Source organism: Crocuta crocuta, unplaced genomic scaffold (genome assembly GCF_008692635.1).
Source record: "Crocuta crocuta isolate KB4526 unplaced genomic scaffold, BGI_CrCroc_1.0 scaffold129, whole genome shotgun sequence".
In the NCBI taxonomy this organism is placed as follows: domain Eukaryota; kingdom Metazoa; phylum Chordata; class Mammalia; order Carnivora; family Hyaenidae; genus Crocuta; species Crocuta crocuta.
The window spans coordinates 4,844,811-4,850,419 of record NW_027551571.1 but is presented as its reverse complement, the minus strand read 5'-3'; positions in this window follow the sequence as shown (position 1 = coordinate 4,850,419).

Genomic DNA, 5,609 nt, shown 5'->3' with positions numbered 1-5,609 from the left:
GGGACAGAGAGAGAGGGAGACACAGAATCCAAAGCAGGGTCCAGGCTCTGAGCTGTCAGCACAGAGCCCGACTCGGGGCTCGACCCGAGTTCAGTCAGACGCTTAACTGACTGAACCACCCAGACACGCCAGTGATTATCATTTTAAAATAAGAGATTAGTGGGGGTGCCTGGGTAGTTCAGTCGGTTAAGCATCCGACTTCGGCTCAGGTCATGATCTCACGGTTCGTGGGTTCGAGCCCCGCGTCGGGCTCTGTGCTGACAGCTCAGAGCCTGGAGCTGCTTCGGATTCTGTTTCTCCCTCTCTCTCTGGCCCTTTCCTGCTCACGCTGTCTCTCTCTCTCTCTCTCTCTCTCTCAGAAATAAATAAAACATTAAAAAAATTTTTTTAAATAATAAAATAAAATACGAGATCTGTGGCTCTATTTGCCCCCACATGAGAGGGAAAGGGACACGAGAAGGGCTGAGTGTGCATTGGAAGATGTTTGGCTGAGCAACGAATCCCAAGAGAAAAGAAAGGTTGAAGACTCTGGAGCGGATATGGAAGTACAAGATGTCCAGAGCGAAGCACCGTCGTGTGTCACCGCATAGGAGTGGATTTTGACCGTCGGGGAATGATACCAAATGTTATTTGATCCTGTAGAGATCAAGAGGAAAACCAGTAATTGATTGCTTTTTTAAAAAGTAGGACGCTCACATGGTCTGAGTTTCGTTTTGTTGTTTAATTTTTAACTGACCTCCTTTGAGTTTGCTTCTGGGGAGAAAATCGTATTCAGAGGTGATCTGTGACTTACCAGAAGCAGCATCGTCGATGGATGGGGAAACGCAGCACAAGACGTCTCATGGATGTCATGAGTTTTCTTAAACCACAGTGTTCTCTTTCCTGAGACAGCCCTTGGGAAACAAGTGTCAGCTGTGAGACCTCTCCCTCTCTCCTGAGAAGGACTCAGTGTTTGGGTCCTATCAGATTCCGATGTTGAAACCCTATCTGCAGAGCGATGGCATTTGGAGGTGGGTCTTCGGGAGGTGATTAGGGTTAGATGTGGTCATGAGGGCGGCGCCCCAGGATGAGATTGGCGTCCTGATACGAAGAGACTGCAGAGACCTTCCTCCCCTCCTCCCCCGCGCCGCAGGCCAGCCGGGGGCTCTCACGAGACCCGGNGCGATGGCATTTGGAGGTGGGTCTTCGGGAGGTGATTAGGGTTAGATGTGGTCATGAGGGCGGCGCCCCAGGATGAGATTGGCGTCCTGATACGAAGAGACTGCAGAGACCTTCCTCCCCTCCTCCCCCGCGCCGCAGGCCAGCCAGGGGGCTCTCACGAGGCCCGAAAGCCGCCGGTGCCTTGATCTTGGACGTCCAGGTTCAAAACTGCGAGAAAATAATGTTTGTCTCTTAAGCCACCCAGTGTCTGGTATGTAGTTACAGCAGCTCCCCCCACCCCAAGTGCGGACCACCCGCCCTGTCTCAGCCCCGGATCCCCTGGGCCCGGCCTCTCCCGCTGGGAAGTCAGTCACTGCTGCCCTGGCCCTTGTCTCTGATCCCTCCCAGCTTCCCCTTCTGGACGATGTGCAGGCTCCGGCCAGCTGGCTCTGCCCCGATCCACTTCCCGGCCTCGGCTGCCACCACCCGCTCCCCCCGCCGCTGCTGTGTGCGCTGCTCTCGGGACACCCAGTTCTCATGGGCGCTGGGCCGGGGCGTGCTTACAAGGGGCCCCTTCACCTTCAGCCTCAGATACCACCTCCTCTAAAATCTGTCCTGGCCCCCAAGGTAGACCTCCCACCTAAGAGCCTCGCCCTCACAGCCAGGGCGGGGCTGGGAGTGTACTGGGAGCCCCCTCCCCGGGGCGGGGGGCAGCAGGCGGGGCAGCGTCAGGAAGCCAGCGCTACCCCTTGTCTCCATGCAGCGGGGCAGCCGCTCTCAGGGTGGCCCGAGACAACGGCATCACTGGGGGCTTGTCAGGAATGCAAATGCTCGGGCCTCGCCCGGGGCCTGCTGATTCAGTTCTGGGGAGCGGGGCCAGGGGTCGGTTCCGACCAGCCCTCCCGGGGAGTCCGATGCTCGCCAAGAGTGAGGACACTGGGCTGGAGCAGACGGCGGTGACAAAGGGACGTTGGTCTCCTTTGCCAGCCTCCCCGGCGCACTCAGGTTTTACCATCAGCATGCGGAAGCCACTGGCTGGTGACATCCGTGTCCTGCGGGCACACGCATAGGAAATAGAGTGTGTCACCCAGAGCTTAAAAGCAGATATCAACAAACACACTGGGGACCTGGCTGGACCAGACTTTGGAAGAAAGGGAGCAGAGTGCCCGTCGGTGTTTCCAGCTCACGGCCGTCAGCCACTGCCTGGGTCCCCGGGGGTCAGGTCCGCTGGGACCCCCAGCCAGGCGCCCCCGGTTGGACCAGGAGATGGTGTTAGCGAGCATCTGCCTGGGGGAAGAAAAACAGCCAGAAGCGCCAGGTGGAAGTCCAAGGCCCCAGTTCTTGAGATGGTGACTGTTGTCTTATCAGGGCCGGACATTTAATTGTTAAGCTCACGGACTCACAAAATGGTCTTGGCATAAAAGACCCCTAAACGGTCACTCTGTGCCGTTTTTCAAGTTACAGTTGAGCAGCAGAGGTCGGGAGCCCCTCAGCCGCCTCAGCAGATGTCTGTGGGGGTGGGGAGCAGGNCCCCATGCCCCGCCCCCACCTGCCTCTTCCTCTGCCTCCCCAGGCTGCCAGCGAATGGGGTGCTGGGGGTGATGAGTTCTTATGCCACTTCTAGGCAGGTTCACCCCAACTGTTGGCGTCTCTCTGAGAATTTCGGGTACATAGCGCCCTTTTTTCTTCAGTCTTTGCCCAGTGCTTGGGCAGAGGGGAAATTTGCAATGTCTATGCAGGCTAGCCTGTGTCGTGCTAAGAAATCAGGAGCTGAGTGGCGCCTGGTCTTTCTCTTCTCCCCAGAGCTCACAAGCAAGACCCCATGGGGACAGACACGCCTAACACATGCACTCCCTTGTCCCCCCACAAAGCCAGGCATCGGATTTCCAAGTGATGGTGTCAGGGCTGGGGTGACCACATGCACACTTTGTTCTCTAAAGCAGGACTTTAGGGAGAGCTACGGGGGGTGCCATTAACAGCCCAGGGCCCCGGTAAGCAGGTGTGAACCCCGCCCGCTGCCCCGGGCAAGTGTGCAGCACGTGTGAGTGCGCGTGCAGTGCGGTCGCCCAACTATGAACTGGTTGAGGGTCGTTTTGAAGGACCTCCACTGACATGTTGTCTATAAGCAAAAACCACAGAACACAATTGTTATAAAACGTTCACCATCATCTCCGGGCACCAGAAAGAGTGACTTCCAAGGCCCTGGGGTTAACGGTAGGTGGAATCAGGCGTGAAGGACGGCCTGGCGTGGAGGGTGGGCGTCAGCTATGTGGGGACGCGGTGGGTTCCCAGCTCCCGTCCTGGGGGACCTTCTGGTTTTCCCCTAGCAGTCTCTCCGACACAGATGAGGCCAGAAGTTTCTTCTAGCAAAACTGGGATCTTGCCGTTGTCTTGCTCCAAGTCTCTCAACAGCTCCTCGTGGTGACAGGAAGAGGCGGGACGTCCTGTGGAAGCCCCACCCTGCTGTCGCTCTCGGAGATGGACGCACTTTTTGTTCATCTCCTGTCCCCCGCTGTGGCCATCACAGATGTAACCGGCACAGGTTAACTTGTCTCTTCCTACATCTCCTCAGGAAGGGAGATCCTTCTATCTATTCCAGTGTCTTCCAGGGACCGGAAGGAGGGACGTTAAGGAACCTCAGAGTCAGGAGGGATTCCGGGGATGGTGTGTTCACCTGGGACCCGGCCACCTGCTCAGGGGCGCTCAGCATGACCCAGAGGGCCGGGCGCTTACACACATTGTCCTGATCAAAGAGCCCATCCCCTTCTCTTCAGCGGCCACTGGGGTTGAACTGATCCCTCCTGAGTGGCGTCCAGCGGGGACAGAAAGCCCAGCCTTGAGCGCGGTGGCCCGCTGCCCGCCGGAGCTCACTGCCCTTTGCAGGTGCCCGCGGCCCTGCTCTGGCCGCTCCCCAGCCTGGTGGGAAGATCTCTCCTTCCAGACTCAGATCTGGAAAACCTTATGTGGCCTAAGCCTTTGCTTAGAAGAGGCCATTTCCTGCATCAAGGCCCCACCCTGGCCTGGGCAGAGTCCCTTCAAGGCATGAAGAACCTTCTGGGTGAGCACCTGGCTCACCGTTGTTGATGCGTCTGCTTCCCCTCAACGCAGTTAGCTCCTCCCAGACCTGCTCGGTGTCATTCACTGTCGTTGCCCCACACTGAGCACCGGCTGAGCACGTAAGTGTCCTCAGTGAACGCTCACTGAATGAACGAATGATTTAGCAGAAGGAAGCTGATAACGAATAAAAGACGCATCCCCAGTTCACAGGTAGCCCTCATAAGAAACAAAAAGACCGGGGGTGTATACTCCTTTCTCTGGAATGAAGAGCGAGGTCAAGTGTTGACTGACTTGGTTAATTGGTACAAGGCTTTTTCCTCTGGAATATTCCACCTGAGCCGTGAGACCTCCAGAGCCCAGCCACCAGGTTTGCCGGTCCCGTGGCGCCTTTGCACTATAGGAGGGCCCGGGTGGGGAGACCCGTGGCCTCTCTGGATTTGTGGTACCCGGAAAGCAGGAGACCAAAGTGCAGACGTCGGCTGGTATTTTGTTGCTTTAATCAATCGGCTTTATGAGATGGCAGGACATGGAAGTTAGCTTGCCGTGATGGCTCTTGACTTAACTCACTTCCCAAGATGAGGCACCGGCGGAGTCGGGCAGGGAAACTGCCTGGGTGACCTGCTGGGTGACCTGGCTGCCACAGCCTGTTTGCTCGTCTTATTGCCCAAACTTACTAAAGCTTTTGGAAATCTCTTAAAAATCTTTTTTTCTTAATTTATTTATTTTTGAGAGAGACAGAGTGTGAGCAGGGGAGGGGCAGAGAGAGAGAGGGAGCCACAGAATCTGAAGCAGGCTGCAGGCTCCAGGCTCCGAGCTGTCAGCACAGAGCCTGATGTGGGGCTCGAACCCACGAACTGTGAGATCATGACCTGAACCATCCTCGGATGCCTAACTGACTGAGCCACCCGGGCGCCCCTGGAAATCTCTTTGAATTTTGCGTGTTATCACTACCATTTCCAAAAGGAGAGAGAAAACAGATTTCCTTTTTCATTAGTTTTACTGTCACTCCTTTAGAAGCGGATTCCCAGGGAGTGCTCCGTGGATGCCCTGAAATTTCTGGTTCCCCTCCTAATGAAAAGCAACATTTTCAGAGCTAGTCCATGACTGATCAGGAAGTTGGGAAGTTGGGAATTTGCCCCCGGGGGAGGGAGGTGCCACTGACATTTGCACTAAAATGACACTGGTGCTAAATCTTCATGTCTGGCTTCCCCACCCCCCCCCAACTCCCGCCATAAAACACTGCTCACAAATCTTCCTGGACCTTTCTCAATGTCAGGACCAAGCCGGCTCCCTCCTCACCTTCTTCATGTTCCAGACCCTTCTCTCCTCGTGCTAAGTTAATGATCCTTTTGAAGATGAAGAATGGAGGTTATTTAATTGGGGGACAGGTCAGGAATGATGGAGAAACGTCA